General features: G+C 56.9%; 1 protein-coding gene across 2 annotated transcripts in view; it reads right to left on the reverse strand.

Moving 5' to 3' along the window:
• SLC22A3 (solute carrier family 22 member 3) overlaps positions 1-17917 on the reverse strand; it is a 91920-nt gene extending 74003 nt beyond the window's left edge. For both annotated transcript variants that reach the window (XM_036317485.1, XM_036317482.1), the window contains exon 1: positions 16499-17917. The gene's annotated coding sequence lies outside the window, so the exon portion shown is untranslated. The remainder of the gene's footprint in view (positions 1-16498) is intronic.
• Between the last annotated feature and the right edge of the window lie 1677 nt (positions 17918-19594).

Genomic DNA, 19594 nt, shown 5'->3' on the forward strand with positions numbered 1-19594 from the left:
AGAGGGGCCGGGCAGGGCCCCAGGAACGCCATGGATCACGGCTGTCACCTGCCCCGGGCTCCCACATCTTAGGGAGGGTGCTCCTTATCGCTCTAATGGCCACCGCCTGCATTCTTGAGTCCACGGCGTCGAAAATATATAAAATAGGATTTCCACCCCCAGACGGAGGCCTCGCAGCTGGCCCCGGGCATTTCTGGGCAGAGCTCCTCAGGCCCGGGAAAGGCTCGTTCATCTTGTCTTCGACAGGCGCAGGCGCAGCCTCAGCCCCCAGCGATCACAGGCACCTCCCCGCGTCGGCTTCGAAAAGGACTCTGAACAGAGTGGACAGAGGCGAATAGCACACTGGGTGACGCCGTGTGGTAAGGACACCCCTGTCCCCTCCTCTTTTCTAAGCAACGGCAAGAGCCTTTCCGGCCCCCAAGCCCCCCGGATCTGCTGGGGGGGGGGGGCGGGCTGCAAGGCCGTGAGTGCTGGCCACGGGCTCCGCTGGCTGCAGACATTAATGCTGGTGGGACCTTCTCTAAGGAAACCTGGGGCCAGGACCCCGCTCCAGCAGCCACACAGCCACTCCTGTAGGAAGCGCCCCGGGGACTCATGCTGCTTTCCTCAATCTCTAAATCCCCCCCCATGCCCTGTCCTCAGCGACGGGCCATCCGAGCCAGACCTGGCACAGATGCCCGTAGCGCTGCCAGAGGCGGGCCCTCGGGCTGAGCGCAACCAGGGCCCTGGGACACCGGGGCCTTCGAGAACTCTGCGCCCCTGCGGGTATCCTCTCGGGGGGCTGGCGCCCCACACAGGACAGGGAGAGAGGCCGAGGGCCCGCTCCTGCCATGTCCTCCTCGTCCTCCTCTTCACTCTCCCCAGCGTCGACCTCGAACGTGTGCTGTAGTTAGGCTGTTCTGTTTCCAAACAATTAATTAAAATAACATGTGCACGTGAAAAAATTAAACGATGTGGAAGGAAATATGGGAAACAGCAGTCCTCCGTCTAACCTTTCCCTTCCCTGGGCCCCTCCAGGGCTGCCCCCTTCATGATTTCCATCGTCGGTCCCACGGAAAGCTACCCGGGACCTGCGACACGTGAAGCCTGGGCTTCTATTTCCTGTTCGCAACGCTTTTTTCCTTCAATCCTCTCCTGAGGATATGTTTATGGACTTTTAGAGAGAGAGGAAGGGGGTAAGAGAGAGAGGGGTGGAGGGAGAAGGAGAGGGAGAGAGAGAGAAACATTGATGTGAGCCAGACACATCAATTGGTCGCCTCCCGCACACACCCTGACCGGGGCTGGGGATTGAACCTGCAACCCAGGTACGTGCCCTTGACCAGGAATGGCACCCTCGGCCCTTTGGTGCATGAGCTGGTGCTCTAACCACTGAGCACTCCAGCCAGGGCTTGTTTAGCAACTCATTGACTCTCTTCTGCAAAAGATACACATTTCCCCCATAGCCCTCTACGTATTTCATGACTACAGAATAATTTTTAGCTCTTCCCTATTTAAATAAAGTTATTCATCTCTACTTCTTGCTGGAGAAACCTCGGGGAGTGTCTCCTGACTCACCCGCGGAGGAATATCGGCACCCCCCATCCCTGATCACCCCTCCTTTTCACTTCCCTCAGTCACAAGTGCGAAGGCCTCCACTGTGGGCGCCGGAGCGGACGACTCCCAGGTGGCGGAATAAACCTCGCTGACTCTCAGGCGTCCCCCTCACGCGTCCATCGCCAGCCGAGCCTGTCAACGGGCTGCTCTCCCATCCGACCTGCAGTCATTGCTCTTTGCTGTCCACGTTTGCCGCCGTCTGCTCTGAGATAACGTCCCAAATAAAACATCAGAGAGCTCTCAGCCGCCTCCCGGCCAGGACTGACTGTCAGAGGACGGCGAGCAGTGGAAGGAACGGTACCGGAGGCCCAGCCCCTGTAACAGTGTGTATCCGTCTCCCATGGCTGCTGTAACCAATGGCCACGAGACGCGTGGCTCACACCAACAGGAACCTATTTTCGTGGCTGGGGAGACCAGAAGTCCACAGTCGAGATGCCGGCAGGGCCATGCTCCTCCCTGCGGCGCTGGGGGAGATGCCGTCCCTCACCCCTTCTGTATTCTGAGGGCCGCAGCATCCTTTAGCTGTGGCCGCATCCCTCCATTCCTGCCTCTGTCTTTACGTGGCCTCTCCTCTCCTCTGTCTCTCCTCTGTGTCTCCATAAGGACACCTGTCGCTGGAGGTAGGGCCACCTGGGTAACCCAGGAGGATCTCCTCTTGAGGTCCTTACCTTCGTGGCTCCTGCAAAGATGCTTTTCCCAAATAAGGTCACAGTCCCTTGAAGGGCTGGGATAGGGATGTATCTTGTGGGGGGGCACCATCCAGCTCACTGCTCTGCTCCTGGAAAAAGACGTCTCGATATAAAAACGAAGGCAGGGTGCTCTCCCTCGTCGTCCTCTAAAAATAGGAGCGGGAAGAAAGCAAACATGTGGAGCCGCTTGCCCAAAGCAGAGCAGGAACTTGATCCCGCTCTCCCCTTCAGGCCCGCAAAGAGCAACAGATGATTTCTTCGCTCGCCTTCCATTCCCATGGAGGTCTGTGTTCCTCATTTCCCCGGGGAGCAGAACTCCCAAAATAACCGGGAAGGTTGTTCTTGTGGGATTGCCAACCTGCCTCGCAGGAGGCCTCCTCCGATCCCATGATGGGCGATCCTCGCCAGAAAGGATCGAGCCCACCCAGAAACCCTCTGATCGCACCCACGGCCGCCGCACCCACTCACAGACACCTCCACGGGTCTCTGGTCCCTGAGCATGAACCGGTGCCCAGGGGCCAAGTCACTTTATAGAGTCAACAGAAAGACACCTGCCAGCAAACAGCCGAGAGTCTCTGGCGGGTCCTGGGGAGGAGGAGCACCGGCCGGGAGTCCACATCCACAGCGCCCCCCCCCCCCCCGCCCCCGCACCCCACAGCCCGCCAAGCAGTGGCGACACTTTGAGTCAGTCAATTTCTCCCCGAGGTTGTTTCCTCCGGGAGTCCACATCCACAGCGCCCCCCCCCCCCCCCGCCCCCGCACCCCACAGCCCGCCAAGCAGTGGCGACACTTTGAGTCAGTCAATTTCTCCCCGAGGTTGTTTCCTCCCCTGTAAAGTCCAGACGCCACCCAACCCTCGCTTTCTGCCTGGACCCACTTTCCTTCCTTCCTTCCTTCCTTCCTTCCTTCCTTCCTTCCTTCCATCCTTCCCTCCTTTCAGCAGCAGTTGAAGCAGAGCCAGGCACCAGCACGGAGGCCCAGGCCTGATTAGTCTCCCTCCGGGCGGCTTTGACACCCCACCCACCGTCTCAGAGCTCTGTGGGGTCAAACGGGGTAGCCGAGGACTCCGCAAGCAGGAGGCTAGCTCCCCAGATGCCTCACAGTCATGGCGAGCCTCTTTAGCAGGACATGGGTGAGTAGGTGCCTGTCTGCTGGCCTGGCCTGACCACTCCCCCATCCCCAGCCCCCACCCCCGCCATCTGTTCTAGGGAAGCTGAAGGACCCATGGCGCCCTCTGGCCGCCCCGAGCAGAGGAGGCCAAGAGGGTCCCGTCCCTCCGGCTGCGCCCCCACCCGCAGCCTCAGCACACTGACGCTGGGGAAGTGTACTTGAGAGCTGGCTCTTCCACCGACATCAGTGTGCTGGGTAAACACGTCAATGACCCCCTTTACTGTGGCCCAGCAGCAAATATCCAGAGAGAAGAGCTCCAAAGGGGTGCGCCTCCCTCCCAGGCCCTCATCTCCCCACTAACGCCTCCCTCCAGCCCGGGGGCAGCACCACTGCGTCACCTCCAGGCTTACAGACACCTGACCGGCGCCCTCATATTCCCACAGTGCTATAATTCTGAGGTTCCAGAGCTGACGGTAAACTTCAGGATCGAAAGCGAAGAAAGTGTGGAGGTCACTCACTCCCTCTGATTCCTGCGGTATAAGCAAGACACACCCTGTTCTTTCCAGAGATCGTGCTCACGCTCTGTTAACTGAGGCGCCCATGAAGGTGAAGGCACCGGTGGTTCTGTCGCCCAGGGCTCAGTTTCTCTGTCTGTAAAATGGGTATGTTAGATCACGGTGCCGGCCTGTGACAGCTTTGACCGAGTTGTGTCAAAAGGGGGAAGGGACGTGAGACAGTGTCATTCGATGTTTTGCAATGCGTTGTTAGTTCCTTGTCTTCTGTTTCCAAGCCCGGAGGACATTTCTAGAGTCTCCAGCATCCCTGCGTCCTTTCTAAAGTCAGAGCAAGAGAAGCACATGCTCTGCTGCTGGCGCTTCGGTTTGGTGTTTGCTCCCGAGTATCTTGCTGGCGACCCCACCCCCCGTCAGTCACGGTGGCTCCCAGCTTCGTTCCCTGGTCCGTGAGGTACAACCAAGTGGAACCACTAGGCCCGCGGATTCCTCCCTCGAGACCACTGCTCTTGTTCCCCACGTGTCTGTGTGTTCGCTCTTTCAGCAAATTAAACACCGCATTCGTACCAGGACCTCCGACTCTCATCCTTCTTGTCCCCCAAGCAGCAGCACCCACTGCATCCAGCCCCCGCTCCCCCGAGGCACCAGGTAAGCCACTCCCGCCCGCGGCATCCTGCACCCAGACCGGCCCCCTTCCTCTGGGCAGAGGGGGTGGGGCTGCCACACAGGCCTCCCGAGGGCTCAGCGGCTCTGGCCTGACAACGAGCAGATGCGAGACCGACTCCTGCTAAATGGCGAGGCTGTGGAATAGGCTGTTCCTCCATCAGCAGCGCCTCTCTCCACCTCGCGCTCCCCAACTGCCTCCAAAGGGTGGGTAAGAAGGGCTCTCAGGACTAGAAGGCGTCTGGAGGCTGAGTGGCTTGCCCAAGGTCACCAGGCGGCCGAGGGGAGAGCAGGGACCCAGCCACAGTCCCTCCCGCCGGGAGGGTCACACTGGCCACAGCACCTCCCGGTCACAATTCCTGGGAGAACGACTGGTTTAACGCACCGGCGACACCGCTGCGGGGTGACGTCACAGGCGACACCTCTCAGTAAAGGTCCTCTCGGAGACTGGCCACCAGGGATAGCAGCTCCCGAGACATCACCTCTGCCCGGAATTGGTCAAAGCCCTCCACGCCAGCCAGGGGAAGGCAGGGCCTGGGCTGGGCCTCGCCGCCCGCCCCGCCCCCACCCTGCAGCCCTGGGACGGACTAGGACTCTGATGTGCAGTCATTCCGGAAGGCTCCCTACCCCATGCAGCAGGCGGCTCCCGGCTTCAAACCCCACGCCTGGGCGTGCACGCGGCTCAGCCTGAAGGCCTCCTCTCTAAGGGGCCGTGACGTCCACCACCAAACACGGATTTCGTTTCCGTGATTCCCCTGGAGGTAAAGGCGGCTTTGTTTAGGCTGTGAGATGCCGACCCAAGAACACGGCCCCTAGAGATTCGCTCAGTGACAAGTTCCAGTTTCTGGGAGGGACCTCAGTGCCGAGTGATGCTGCCTGAGCAGCAGGAGCGGGTCCGGATGCCCCGACCCCACCCGCAGGTGTGGTCCGTGCCTGGTCGGCCGACGGTGAGATGCCAGAGGCTCGGCTACGGCCCGGCAGCACAGGGAAGGAAGGTTCTGGAACCCGGAGCAGCTCCCCCCCCCCCCCCGCCCCGAGGTTGCTCAGGACTCCTCCCTCCAGCTCAGAGCTGTGGGTTTATTACGCTCCAGACCCACGTGGCAGCTCCCCGAGCCGACCCGGAATTCCTCACGAGCTCACAGGGACCAGGGCCACTCGGCGGCCGGCTTCAGTCACCGTGAGCCTCGGTGCGGAGAGAAAACACGAGAAAGCCTCTCCTCTCCCGGTGTGAGGTGCCGCTGTGATTGTAGGATTGCTTTGCAAATAGCAAAACCGGGAGGAGGAGTTTGCTTGAGCCTCCGACTCCCAGCAAAGCCTTCGAAGGGTGTGAGGGTGTGAGGGTGTGAGGGTGTGAGGGTGTGAGGGTGTGAGGGTGTGAGGGTGTGAGGGTGTGAGGGTGTGAGGGTTTTCGGGATGAGGCCCCTGCCGCCCCAGCTCTCAGCGCCGCCCCCGCAGGCCATGGGGACGCACACCTAAAGCCTCACCCAGGTCGGACGCCCAGGGAGCGGCTGGCGATAAGGCCGCGGGCGGGGAGGTCGCACACAGTGCCAGGCCCGCTGGCGTCGGGCAGGAGATAAGGTGGCTGCGCAGCGGAGGCGGGGCCGGGCCGGAGAAGGGACTTTTCCGAGGGAGAGAGACCGGGCGAGGGAGTGTGAGGACGGACGGGGCCTCCGCTGGGCACAGGGAGTCGGGAAGGAGCCGGGGCCCCGGAAAGCAGCGGGGGTGCCCCGAGTGCCCCACCCGGCGGCGTGCCCTCCCCGGTCCCTCTGCGGCCGGTGCGCCCGGCTCTCCTGGCCCGGCTGGCACGCCCTGTCCTTCCAGCCCCGGGGCAGGTGTCACTTCTGGGAAGCCTCGCTGCCTCCCCGCCCCCTCCGGGTCTGAGCCGCCCGCCCCGTGTCCCCGCGGCTCTGGGCACAGGCGGTGACAAGGATTGGCTTGCCGGTTGCCCTACCCACGAGGCGGGGAGCAGTCGGCTGCACCCCAGAGCCTGGCCCTGCGCCCAGCACACAGCCACATTCAGGCCCAGGCCCAGGAGGAGGGGGGCGCGGGGGGACGCTGAGGGGGACCTACAGGGCGAGGGGGGCCCGCCTGCCCGGGCGGCTGCAGGGGGAGATGGATCATCTCTGGGCTCACCCCAGCCCCCCGCACCACCAGGGCTCAGTGGCTACCCCGGGAGCCAGACACCTCCAGCCTCAGTTTCCCACATGAGGAACTAACACTTGGTTTCTCAGAGGTTGTCCCAGAACTGCCGGCAGACTGACATGTTCCCCTCCGACCAGAACCCCAGCTGGGGTCCGTCCCATGGAGTCCACGTACATTCCCACCCGGAGAACACGGGACGTGCGTGCGGCATCAGTAGTGAGGGCCAAACCCCCGGAGCCAGGGCGTGTCATCAAGGGCACACGGACGGCGTCACACGCCTTCCCCCACGGCAGGCCCGTCACACGCCTTCCCCCACGGCAGGCCCGTCACACGCCTTCCCCCACGGCAGGCCCGTCACACGCCTTCCCCCACGGCAGGTCCGTCACACGCCTCCCCCCACGGCAGATCCGTCACACGCCTCCCCCCACGGCAGGTCCGTCACACGCCTCCCCCCACGGCAGGTCCGTCACACGCCTCCCCCCACGGCAGGTCCGTCACACGCCTCCCCCCACGGCAGGTCCGTCACACGCCTTCCCCCACGGCAGCTCCGTCACACGCCTTCCCCCACGGCAGGCCCGTCACACGTCTCCCCCCACGGCAGGCCCATGTTGCTGGAAGAGGTGCCCCTCGATGGAGTGGCCGGTCACACTGGGTGAGAGCCACCACATGGCCGTGCTTAAGTCACCTCTCTAAAGGCGCCACCTGCAAGTGCAGTCACGTTCTAGGTACTAAGGCAGTGATGGCGAACCTTTTGAGCTCGGCGTGTCAGCATTTTGAGAAACCCTAACTTAACTCTGGTGCCGTGTCACATATAGAAATTTTTTGATATTTGCAACCATAGTAAAACAAAGACTTATATTTTTGATATTTATTTTATATATTTAAATGCCATTTAAGAAAGAAAAATCAGCCAAAAAAATGAGTTCGCCTGTCACCTCTGACACGCGTGTCAGAGGTTCACCATCACTGTACTAAGGGTTAAGGCTTAAACATGAATTTGGAAAGCACATGATCCAGTCCATATCAGTGTGAATATGCATGTATGTGTTCACATGTACATGGATGTAATGTGTACATATGTGAATACAGGTATATATAAAAGTGATGGATCATCCTGTGTGTTCCCAGTCCATGCAAACATCCATTAAGTCTTCCGGACTTTTGTTGAAGATGACTGGATCATTTTTGTTCTTTAAAAAAATCATTTTCAGGGGGGAGGGTGATGGGAGCGGCTGGAAGAGTTTGATGGGGAAAAAGGATGGCCTAGGTAATACATTTAACAGTAAAGATTAAAAATAAGTAAATAAAATAATGTTTATAGAATTGTTCATTTTCTGAGTTTTCTTAATTCCATTTGAAAACAACAGCCCGACTGGCGGGGCTCAGCGGTTGAGCATCGACCCATGAGCCAGGAAGTCACGGCTCGATTCCCGGTCAGGGCACAGGCCCGGGTTGCAGGCTCCATCCCCAATGCGGGGCGTGAAGGAGGCAGCCGGTCAATGAGTCTCTCTCATCATTGATGTTTCTATCTCTCCCTCTTCCTTCTCTGAAATCAATAAAAATACATTTTTTTAAAAAAGAAAGAAAACAACAGTGACCCCATTGCCTCATTTTAGGTTCCGTCTTGGAGATGACGTGGGTGACATCTGCACAGGATGTTTATGAAATGGCACATGGAGGCCTCTCCCCTTTGGGGGTTGAATGGTCAGAGGTCAAGCTCCGGCCACGCAATGCATTCCAGGCCCACCCCCCAGCCCACACCCCCGGGGCTCACTTCCTGTCTCACACCAGAGTCCCAATACCCCTGCTGGGTGGACACCCCACCGAGCTAGAGAAGGGAGACGCGCACCATCCTCAAACCCCCGCTTATTGAAACAACAGTCTGCGTTTTCTTCGGAACGTCCATTGCAGAGTTGATGTTGCGCTGTCTCAGTTCCCTGTCTTGCGCTCACAGGGAGGTGGGAAGTGTTTTTGTGTGTTTGTTTGTTCTAGAAAGGCCTCGAAAGCCCTCCAGACCCTTCTTTCTCCCCAGTCTAGATGGGGTGCACGGGCCGCGAAGGAGATGGAAATGAGCTGCCCTGTGTGGCCTCGTAAACAGAACAGCCGTCCTAGTCAAGTGTGTATCGCTCCTCAAGCCAAACACCGAATCGTGAGCGCAGACATTTGGCAAAGACCTAGACGCGCAGGGGCTGATGGAGTCTGCAAATGCAGGCCCCGCGGAGAGGCACCAGAGCGCTGGCCTCGGCCTGGGGCCGCTGCGCTGTGTCCCTCGGGGGCTCGCCGCCCATCTCCCCCTGTGCTCTGGCCAAAGGCATGCTTCTACGCCCTCACTGGGCGGCCAGCTAGGTTCTAGTCAACGGGAGGACAGAGGGGGCGAGTGCCATGGAGATGAGAGGGAGGCAGGGAGCCCGGAAGTTGGGCTTGCCCCTCCGTCCTTCCCTCTGAACCTCAGGGTGCACCCTGGGAACATGGAGACACGTGAGCCAGCCTCACAGCTGTCCACCGCAGAGCTGAACTGCCCAGGGGACATTCAGACAGCACTTTGCAGGATGCTCTGCGAGCCTGTCTCCTTTCAAAGAGGAAGACGCCGGGCCCCAGGGATGCTGCTCTGGCAGGGGGGCAGGGGGAGGGGGATCAGGGAGCAGCGCTCACGGCACCCGGGAGCTTGGGATCCCAGCCTTTTGAGACCAGAGATTTCCCTTGAGTCTGGCTCGGCCCCAGACCCTCCTCGGGGTCTTCCTCCTGGGAAGGGCCCCCTGGGTGACCCGGGCTGGCTGCTGGCTCAGCACCTGTCCTCTTCCTGCCTCCCTCGGTCCAGGAGGACCCTCCCCACCACAAGGCAGAGTCCGGCCTCAGGCTCCCTGGGGAGAGGACAGGGGAGAGGACAGTTCAGAGCTCTGGCCCATCAGGGCGCCATCTCCCTGCCAAGTGCGACCATCTCACCAAGCACCGTCCAGAAAGGGGAGTGGCCGGGGCCCTGTGTGTGTGAAGCTACCTTCAGAAGCAAAGCACGGCCCGGCTGTCATGGCTGAGCGACAACCTACGAACCAGGAGATCACGGTTCGAGTCCCAGTCAGGGCACAGGCCCAGGTTGCAGAATTGATCCCCAGCGGGGGGTGTGCAGGAGGCCGCCGATCCATGATTCTCTCTCATCATCGATGTTTCTATCTCTCGCTCCCTCTCCCTTCCTCTCTGAAATCAATAAAAATAGATTTTTTTAAAAAGAAGTGAAGCACTGCCTTCCTCCCGCTCACAACGGACAGGAAACATGCTGTGCATTTCTTCAGTGTTCTTCTCATGCTTGGGGCTCATGCACTCACGTACTTGTTCCTACCTTTATTGAAACCTACCCTTTTCCAAGTTCAGGGCCAGAGGCTGAGCACAGGCAGATGGATAAGACATCGTCCTTGATCGTAGATTTCTGGCCTAGTGAAAGCTGAGCCCGTAAGAGGCATGGGCGACCAATACAATCCTTTTGGGCTTGAAAAGACAAGATCAGCGCCCACGGTTTGCTTGCCCCTTCCTGTTAATGGAGAACCTTGACCTCGTCATCAGCACAGTCTGTGAGGTGTGGACTGTGCCTGTGGGATGATCGTCTATGGCCCCACATGAGGAGCCAGTCCTCAGCCTCGACCCCTTGAGCCAGGTCTCTGAGAACCCATGACACAAGTCACTAAAGCTTTAAAATTGTAAGTAAAAGGCGCTGAACACTGGCTGTGACTACAAGTCACACTTGGGGTTCTCAGTTTCACTGGGAAATGTTGTTCCCTGCTCAGTCACTGAAGCCAGGGGTGGCGCAGTTGCTTAGAAAAATAAATGATCACAGGTACTTACCCCAATTGCTCATTATCGACGTCCATTCGTTTCACCCGGATGTCAGCACTGTGATAGCAAACGCTGGGGAATTCGAACTAAACTATTTCTCCCAGAATCTACCACTCAGACCTTTGTTTGTAGATCATCTGTTTTCGAAAATCTTGCACACATGTTTTCTCAGTAAATGCCTCAATAGCCTGGGGCTATAGGCAGGGCTCTTTCCATCTCACAGATGAGAGTAAACCGCTGTGTTCGAGGTCACGCGGGCGGTAAGAACACAGACTCAGCCCTGGGGTTCTGACATGTCCCACTGTTCACCCCTCGTTAACCTCCGTGCGTGGTACACACAAGGGCCGCTGCACTCGTTACAACAAATCCCTTAGACGGTTCGACATGTTTGCTGCTCTACCTGCTTCCTCTCCGGCTCACGGGCTGACACGGTGAAAGGAACAGAGGCTCTGTCCTTGAGCGTGACGTCTCCCCTACCTCCTGCCCAGCCTAGGTCATCGTCTCCGACGCCTTCAACTGGGTCTTATTAGTCCCTTGTAACTCGAAATCTCCAGCCCACGAGCTCACTCTGTGCTTGTTAGTAAATAAACTACCGCATGTTCTCAGTGCCGCGGAAGATTCTGTCCCGGTCCCCTCTGACGCTGAAATAATGCATTAGTTAACCTCCGCCATCTGGGGAACTGGGCTGCACTTGACCCTGGGCAGCAAGCTCATTACTCCCCCAGGGAGTTGCTCTCAGGGGTATTTGAAGCCACAACGGGAGCAAAACCGGGTGAGGAGGGGCAAGACTATTCCAGGCCAATAATGGGGGGCAAATGATGACAAAGGTCCGTGTTCTCCCTGATCTCTGGGCCCCAAAGGCCACCTGGCAAAGCGGACTCCCTCCGGGGCAGTTGGATACGTGCCCTGGGTTTCAGGGCAAATCAACGGGAAGTGTTTGCAGAGCTCCCTAATGCGGTTTTTGATGGTTTTACAAGTTCCCACCGGGGTCAGTTCCTGGGGGGCCGCTCTGAGGCCCAGGCACCTCCTCCCCCAGACAAACATGACTCCGGGCATGAGTTTCCAGGGGAGGTTCGCTGGGTGTTTGTCTTGGCCGCGGCAGGCCCTCCGAGCCCGGGGAGCAACGGCCTGTCCCCCCGTGCTGCGCGCTTAGGGAACAGCTGAGAACCACGGCTCGGGGAGCGGCTGGAACCCCCTCTCCACCTCCCTGATGAACAAAGTGGGTCGTTTTGTTTTGTTTTGTTTGTTGTTGTTTTAAATATATTTTTATTGATTTCAGAGATGAAGGGAGAGGGAGCAAGAGAGATAGAGACATCAATGATGAGAGAGAATCATTGACTGGCTGCCTCACCCCACACTGGGGACCGAGCGGAGCCTGCAACCCGGGCGTGTGATCTGACCGGAAATCAAACCCTGACCTTCTGGTTCATAGGTCGATGCTCAACCACTGAGCTACGCCAGCTGGGCTAGTGGGTCTTTTTGAAAGAAAAGGGGGCCACACTGAGATCAGGGGCGGGGAAACGGCAGGTAACGTAGGTGCCGCATTACTGGGATTCATGGCATCTGATGGCTGCGCACTCATCAGAAGGTGGTCGCCAGTGCTTCTCCCCCAACATCTAACAGGACCACAGCTGCTTGCCAGGACTGTGGCAGTCGCTGGGAATGAGGTACATTTGCGTGTTTTTTTAAGTTGTGCTCATCTCTAAGGAACTTGAGGATTTTGTAGCAAAATACATCCCCAGGTGAGGGTAGTTTACAAGTTCTCAGTTAATGATCTCCGCTCTCCCACTCAACATCTTGCAGAGTTTCCTGGTATTCATTAAACAGAATCATAATCAAGGGACTATTACGAGTTTTAAGTGGCCCATTGATTTAAAAATCACACACATACGAAACCAACAGAAAACTGCAGATGCCACTATCTTTCCCGTTAACCAACGGAAGTCAGTTCTAACGCCCAGAGCTCCCAGCCACAATATCAACAACAAAAGCAACAGCGTGGGGGGAATCTTATTTAAAATGCCCAAGAAACATACGTATGTCTCGGTGAGAGAACAGAGTTGCACACATTGAGAGAGAAAGTGTGTCTGGACAGGAAGATGGCGAAGAGTGAAGTGGTGTAAAATGGCAGTCCTCCCCACCCCAAAAGGAATGCAGGTGTTCTATTTGATCCCAGAGAGAATGTTAATGTTTTTTTACTCCTCTAACTTCAACACGCTAACACAAAGTCTACCTGGACGACAGACTGAAGGAATAAGAATCGCCCGTGACTGGGAATCGTGTAGGTGTTTGTCTAGAGTTTACAGCAGCATCATAGGAGGCACAAGCCGGGAAAACGGAAGCACTGAGAACCCATGAACAAATCTAGTGTACACAAGAAGTATTCATTTTATAGAGATGGCATCACAAATCAATGGATGGATATTTTTAATTGATTTCAGAGAGGAAGAGAGAGGGATAGAGAGATAGAAACATCAATGATGAGAGAGAATCATCGATCGGCTGCCTCCTGCTTGGCCCCCACCAGGAATCGAGCCTGCAACATGGGCATGTGCCCCGACTGGGACTCAAACCTTGACCTCCTAGTTCATAGGACGATGCTCAACTACTGAACCACACTGGCCAGGCATGATGGATATTTTTTAAGTAATAGTACTGGGGAAATTTCTTAACATTTTGGAAAAAATAATATTGGTTTCTTATCTCATACCACTAATAAATTTCCTATGAATTTAATAATAATACTAATATCTAGAAAATAACTCCATAAAATTAATAATAAATATCAAAAGTTTATGTCTTCTCCATGTCTACATGTCTATAAGCAGAACCCCCAAGGTCAAACTTCTCCCAAGTGAGTTCACTGCATCCCAGAACAAAGCTCGAGAGTATTTATAGACACACAAAAATACTCAGCACCAAACAAAGTCAATGCACGAAGCATGCAAAGAAACAGCGAAAAATCTGCCATGGAGAAAACCCAGCCAATCCTAACCAACCCAGAACTAATCGAATGTTAAAATCAGCAAACAGGACACAAAAGCAGTTCTAACCGTACAGCTGTGTTCCAGATGTTTAAGTGAAGGGGACCCCACTCAAGCATAGAGAGCTGAAAACTACAAGGTGCCACTACTAGACAAAACACACACCGGGTGTGACAACAGCAGACTGGGCTTTGCAGAACAAAAGACAGCGACTTTGAAAACAGCAATAAAAACTACACAAAATTCCAAAAAACTTTCTTAAAAATGACAAACTTCAAATACGCATCTATCAACAAGTGAATCTAAGAATCAAGTAATAAATAACCTGATAAACAGAATGAACTGGTGATTATAATAGAATCAGGGACATAGAAAAGGAATGGACTGACTATTCTTGGGGGGGAAAGGGGTGTGGGAGATTCGGGAAGAGACTGGACAAAAATCGTGCACCTATGGATGAGGACAGTGGGTGGGGAGTGAGGGAGGAGGGTGGGGTGGGAGCTGGGTGGAGGGGAGTTATGGGGGAAAAAAAGAGGAACAAATGTAATAATCTGAATAATGAAGATTTAATTTAAAAAAAAATGACAAACTTAGCAGCAAACTGTGGGACAACTTTGAACAACCTAATCTATAATAATAAAAGCGTAATAGGCTAATTAGACCCGAAAGCCCGGGCTGCGAGGGAAGCCCGGGTCCCGGGTGCCGGCAGCCGGGGGAAGGAAGGCCTACTCTTGCACGAATTTTGTGCATCAGGCCTCTAGTATGTGTATATTTGAGGACTTAAAGATGAGTAGAGAGGAGGACAACAGAAAAACTATTTTAGAGAAATAATGGATAAAAATTTTCTCAATTTGGCAAAACGTATAAACCCACAGACCCACGATACTTATCAAACCCAGAGCACAAGAAACATAAAAATAAAAAAATTACACCAAGTTACTTCATAGTAAAATTTCACAAACTAATAAGTGAGTTTATCAATGTTGCAAGATACAGGATACATGTGTGAAAAATGTTTATGTACCAGCAACAATCAACAATTAAAAATAATTTAAATAGTGTCAAAAATAAGAAATACTTAGAAAAAAAGTCGACAAAAGACATGAAAGGCTTCTATATTGCAAACCTATAAAATATCGATGAGAGACATTAAAGAAAACTTAAATTTTCACCCATCAAAAAGACCCAATATTGTTAAAATGTTAACTCTTGCTAAATGAATCTTCAGATGCGGCATACTCTCTATCAAAATCCCAGGCGGCTTTTCTGTAGAATCCCGCACGCAAATCCTAAAATTCCCGTGGAGGCCAGAGGGCCTAGAATCGGCCCCCGACGCGGAGAAAGAACGCACTTGAGAGCGGGCACGAACGGAGCTCAGGTGTCGGCCGCACGCGCGCGGCAAAATTCCTTTAAAAACGTGGGAAAGCTGAGCTAGTGTTTAAGCGCTATTAACAGAGATACGCGAAACAAAGCCAACCCCGCTCATCTGCTGCGTTTCGCTCTCCGCCTGAACACCGGTCGCCGTGAACGCGAAGGAGACACCTGAGGAGCTGCCAGAAAAACACCCGAAACCCAGCCGCTCTTTCTAGCCCAGCGGGCGGCACACTGCGGCTCGCGGGCCACATGCGGCTCTTTGGCCCCTTGAGTGTGGCTCTTCCTAAGCCTTAGGAGGACCCTAGTTAATAACAATGTACCTCCTTATATAGTTTAAAAAGTTGGCTCTCAAAAAAATTTCAATCGTTGTACTGTTGATGTTTGGCTCTGTGGACTAATGAGTTCGCCGACCACTGGTCTAGCCCAACACCGAGCTGGGCCGGCCGCCGCGGAGATGGGTCCAGGCAGGGCAGGGACAGCGCTTGTGAGGATGCCTGGCGGAGCCCTGCATGACACCCCTGCACACCCCTCCCTCGCTCCGCACGACATCCCTGCCCCTCCCTCGCTCCGCACGACATCCCTGCACACCCCTCCCTCGCTCCACATGACATCCCTGCACACCCCTCCCTCGCTCCACATGACATCCCTGCACACCCCTCCCTCGCTCCGCACGACACCCCTGCACACCCCTCCCTCGCTCCACATGACATCCCTGCACACCCCTCCCTCGCTCCGCACGACACCCCTGCACACCCCTCCCTCGCTCCACATGACATCCCTGCACACCCCTCCCTCGCTCCGCACGACATCCCTGCACACCCCTCCCTCGCTCCACATGACATCCCTGCACACCCCTCCCTCGCTCCGCACGACATCCCTGCACACCCCTCCCTCGCTCCGCACGACATCCCTGCACACCCCTCCCTCGTTCTGATGACATCCCTGCATGCCCCTCCCTCGCTCTGATGACATCCTTGAACACCCCTCCCTCGTTCTGATGACATCCCTGCACGCCCCTCCCTCGCTCTGATGACATCCCTGCAAACCCCTCCCTCACCCCGCACGACATCCCTGAACACCCCTCCCTCGCGCCTCCGTCACCATGTCAGACGGCGGTGGAGCAGAGCTGAGGAGCCAAGGCGCTAGCCCATCCGGGCCTGACCCCAGCCGCTGGGACAGGGAGCTGGAGGGGGAAGTGGAGGCCTTTGGCCGGGAGAGGAACAAGGACTGACCCCTGAAAGGCAGGAGCTGCTGACCCTCCCGTGGCTGGAGGGGCTGTCCGTAAGGCCCGGGGAAAGGGGGCGCCACCTGCCCCTCCCTCAACACGCATGGAACTCACCCTTAGGGATGGTCCTGCACGCACACAGGGAGGCGAGCCAGTGGCGAGCCGGAGCCCAAGGGGGAGCTACACTCACACTGAGGTCTGCAGGGCCTGGGGAACGGACCTGGGTTCTCGGGGAGCAGCCCCAGGCCTGCGCCACCCAGCCAACCACCAGAGAAGCGGGGAGCCCAGGAGAGCGGACTTTCTAAGCACTGTGCAAACTCACGGCCGCGTACCTTTACATTTAAATTAGTGAAAAATAAACTGAATTGAAAATGCACTCACCACTTTCAGAGCCCATCGCCATGTCCGCTGCCATGTCGTGGGCAGTGCTCACGCAGACCTGCTGATCCCTGAGAAAGTTCCATGGGTCCGGCCCTGGGCCCGTAGCTGCCAGCTCAGGAGGAGGGAGGGGCAGAGGAGACCGGCCGCTCCGTTCCACTGCATGCGGGTGCCCTCGGCGACATCTGACCAGCTGGTCCCCAAGCCGAGACACATCGTCACGATGGCCATGCAGGGAGAGGTCCAGAGGACCAGAGACGAGCGGTCGGGGCCGTGTCCTCACTCTACATCCACGGAATCCCACTCTCGGTCCTGCTGGTGACGCCCCAGGAAACACGCCATTTGCGCACGTGTTTCCATCCTGAATCTCAGTCCACCATGAAGCTTTTCTACCCACTGTTTGGTTTCCGCACTGCGCCTTGCCCGGGAGTTGTATGTGGAATGGACACGCTGCGTGGTGTGGGGCAGCGAGCGGCAGGGGGGCTCCGCGGGGCGTCTGGGACGTGGCCCTGAATGGGTCACCGGGCCGCCTGGGATTCGGTTCCTTCAACTGAAAACTAGAGCAGCCGGACCACCGTCGGGCGCCCGGGACGGTCTGAGCTACCAGGGGTCTGGAAGCCACGCCTGGGCGGACGGCGGGCTGACCCTCGGGAGGAAACGAGTGAGCTCCCACTCACCTCCCAGCTGCACGGAAACCACAGTTGAGAAGTGAGAGCAAACGAGGCCCCAGGCTGCGCTGTCACCGACTCTTAACCACGGCCGGGGGGATGGGACGGGACCGGTAGGCCACTTCTGCGGCCTCCCTGCGATGCTGCCGTGGCCACCGCAGACGCCGCTCTGCACACGGCAGGGGACCAGGCGGTGGGCCTTGCTCCAGGAGCATCGAGCATTGAGCATCCTCAGGGCAGGGTCGGGATTGGGGGGAAGGAGATGGTGCTGGGACCGGGCAGCACCCCCTGATCCTTCCACTGACAGGGGACATTCCTGGGCCCTGCACAAAGCCAGCCCCAAATTCATCATCCGGCGCTGATAACATCGGCAGCGTGGACACGGCTCCTCGCCCGCGGGCAGGGTGGGAGGGCAGCAGGCGGGGCTGAGCCCAGTGGCGTCAGCAGCATTCCCGGCCATCTCCCGGCTCCGGGTCACTGGGACAAAGGGCAGGGGATGCACCTGCTGTGGCCGCGGGCCGCCTGCCAGGAGGACCGGCTGGGACAGACGCTGCGGGCGGGGCCCGTCGGACCTTCGTCACCGGCACACTGACACGGATTGGGGCGGAGATTGAATGTCGCCGGCGTCCGCTGGCTCCGGGGGTCTGTTCCAAACACCGGCCGCGGGACCAATGGCAGCAGCGCGGCCGTGACAGAATCCACGCCGGGCGCCCAGCGACCCTGCGCAGCCCGGAAGGGAGCCGGCCTGCTCAGTCCCCGGGGAGAGACGTTCTGGAGTCGGGTTTCTCTCCCCTTTGCTGTCTCCGTCACTTCTCCGTCAACATGGCGAGCGAGAGGCGAGGGACGGGAGCGCAGGTGTCAGCACGGGAACCATCTGGGGTTCTCTAGGTGGCTGCACGGCTGAGCAGGAGGAAGGACCCAGGAAACCGGAGGTTCTCGTGAAGTGAACTTCAGCTTTGCATACGTGACACCCGGTTATCACACGGACAGAAGCTGTGTGTGGATTTGCTCGCTGCTTGGCAAGCACAGGGTCACTCCGTCGCCAGCGCCATGGAAAGCGATCAGTTGTGCAGAAGTCCTCGGGGACTGGCTCAGGCACCGTCACTAGTACAGGGAGAACAGACTTTCTCAGAGGAAAGTGTGAGCTGGGGAGGAACCACATGGCGACTCGGAATTGGCTCAGCGAGTGTTGCTGGAATTTCATAAAAATCTTGTTCCTAAGTTCATTGGAGACGGCTCAGTACACGCTGCCAAGTCTGGGCTCTCTACAGAAGCCACATGATCTGAGAGTCTGCTCCGAGGCCCTGGTGCAGACAGAGCTGCGTGGCATCTCCAGGAGGTCCTGGTAGAGTTTCCGTGCGAAGAGCCGGGAAGAGGCAGCAGCCGACGGAAGTGCTGACCAGGCTCTGCTCCAACCACTGCGGCTTCCGAGCCATCGCTCCCGCTCTGGGCCTGAGGTCCTCGTCTCTGAGATAGAGCTCTTACACAGGCACCTCTCATCCGGGTACAGGCAGCCACGTCTGCCACACGTGTCATGGCCCGGGGGGCAGGGCGTGTCTGGCATCGAGCGGGTCCAGACCAGGATGCTGCTGAGTTGAGAAACCTGGTTTCTACTCGATTGGGCTCCGTTTCCCACAAGGTGGCATCCAGCCCAGGGACCCTCCAGGTCTGCAGGTACCATTCCAGCATCTCTCTTCCATTCCAGATCCCTTATTTGCAAACGGTTCCAAATTATTTATCTTCCGTATGAATATAATTCTTACATATTACCCAAAATATGTGGGCAGTAAGCACTTTTTAATGTTTAGAGCAACCACAACAGAATGAAGCTTCCCAGGTCTTTGGCGACAGTGTCTTCGTGACTGTTTACTGTGCGACTGGCGTTGCCTCGAAGTCTCCCCGAGGGGAACACGTGCCCGGCAGGAGGCCTCCTTCACAGCGTGGGGGGATGTTCGCTGAATAAGTGCCTCATCCAATAATCTCTTTGGTGCTGATGGAACACGGAGCGTGTGAGAGTCCTAGACGGCGGGAACCGGGTGGGCCAGGCTGCCGTGGATGGCTGAGGTGGAGGGGCCTACACACAGATTTTACAGATGAAGCAACAACTGTTCTCCCCACAAAATGACCTTCCCCCTTCAGCGTTTCCAGTAGAGGCTTTGTTTAGGAAACCCGCCTTCTCCTCGAGGAGCCCACCCTCCCTGAGCTGGGTTGGGAGCCTCTCCCTGGTGCTTCTCTGGGACCCGGGGACACTCTGATTTCCACCAGAAGTCACACGCCTGTCCTAGGCTTCTTTCTCCCTGAGACTGTCTCCCGCAGGAAAGCTAAGGGGTTCTGGAGGAATTCGTGTCGGTGATGCACTTGGTGGTTTTTTCAGTGAGTGAGGGTGGTGATCCACAAAAAGGAGGAGGAGGTGGGCCACTGCTGACCCAGA

The sequence above is a fragment of the Myotis myotis genome, unplaced genomic scaffold (assembly GCF_014108235.1).
Source record: "Myotis myotis isolate mMyoMyo1 unplaced genomic scaffold, mMyoMyo1.p scaffold_m19_p_7, whole genome shotgun sequence".
NCBI lineage: Eukaryota > Metazoa > Chordata > Mammalia > Chiroptera > Vespertilionidae > Myotis > Myotis myotis.